This window comes from Etheostoma spectabile, chromosome 9 (genome assembly GCF_008692095.1).
Source record: "Etheostoma spectabile isolate EspeVRDwgs_2016 chromosome 9, UIUC_Espe_1.0, whole genome shotgun sequence".
Lineage (NCBI taxonomy): Eukaryota > Metazoa > Chordata > Actinopteri > Perciformes > Percidae > Etheostoma > Etheostoma spectabile.
In genome coordinates, this window is record NC_045741.1 from 3073717 (window position 1) to 3075079 (window position 1363).

The following is a 1363-nucleotide window of genomic DNA, read 5'->3' on the forward strand; positions in this document are numbered from 1 at the left end:
CAAGCAAAGGACTACAGGTTGGAGTCGAACCCGCGGCTGTTGTGTCAAGGAGTAAACCTCTATATATGGGTGAGCACTTTGCTAGGGGAGCTACCCAGGCGCCTTGAATAACCGCAATTATGTCCAATGCTGTTTGTAATTAATGACTAAGCCCCAATTCAGCTACCATAAATGCTCAAATGTAGATTTCAGTGTTGAAACATGGCATTTAAAGGGTGCTTAAAAACGAAAAAATGGGCTGTATGACAACATTGCACAACTCATATAGTCAAGCAAGTTATTTAATATTTTCCTTTTCAGGCAGAGAGTCGAGTGAAACAGCAGGCGTGCACCAATACACACACACCTGCTTTTCCAATTATATGTCTGTGAGGAGGGCTAGGAGACAGACAGCAGTGGAAACTCTAGTTGAAGTTTAGTTCGGTCATGGCTGTGTAGCTTTTTTCAACCAGTGCTTTGAGACAAAAGCACCGTGAGAGCAGGAAAAGCCTCTCTAGTCTACTCCCACTTGCCAGGATGCTGTTGGGTCACTCTGCATACTGTACACTCAGCTCCTTCTTTCCCTCCAGACTGCAGCCTTCATCTCCCTGTCAGCCCTCCCCCTCAATCAGGCCAGTGGCACCTTCCCAAACACCTGGTCATAGCTCCCAAAGCACCCCCACCCCTCATACACCTGACCCTCTAAATCTTCACCTTATGTTCCAAATTGCTAGCCTGGAAATCCAGACCCAAATCCGAACGAAGGGTCTGGCATTGATTAATGAAAGTCGCCCATCAAGGGCGGCACCAAGCGTGCATTTGAAAACCTCGCTGCACGCAATTGGAAAACACTACGACCAATCACAACAACACACGGGGTGCCGTATTCAGAGCCCCCATGTGCTTAGCCACCTGCGGAGCTAACTGGTAGCCTATACCAGATACACCGATGTGATTGGTGCAGCCCAGATAAAAGTGCATAGTTAATGAGCAGCATTACTCGATGCCAGAGTAACAAATTCAAATTGTGCTCTCGCGAGAACTCTGGATTTCCAGGGTACCAAACTGCTACATTGGACTGAAATGCACTGACACACTTCAATTAGGGTTTTAAAACCCACTCAGTCGGTCAGTCAGTGAAAACAGTTTGAACCCTTCAGTCGGCCGTGTGTGAACCTGACCCTGTGCAGTTTAAATGGGGCTGCAATTCAGACAATGTCAATAGCTTCCCTCTGAGTACAGAAACAGCAATACCCCTGACGAAAGCTACTCAGGATCTTTAATCTCAGTCAACACACACACAATGACAATGTTATCTAAATTAAATCAAAATGCATTATCAAGCATGCCTCTCTGTGTGTGTGTGTGTGTGTGTGTGTGTGTG

At 46.4% G+C, this 1363-nt stretch overlaps 1 protein-coding gene across 1 annotated transcript in view; it reads right to left on the minus strand.

Moving 5' to 3' along the window:
• Positions 1–1363, minus strand: part of ralgps2 (Ral GEF with PH domain and SH3 binding motif 2) — a gene marked incomplete in the record, with an annotated part of 59864 nt that overhangs the window by 52165 nt on the left and 6336 nt on the right.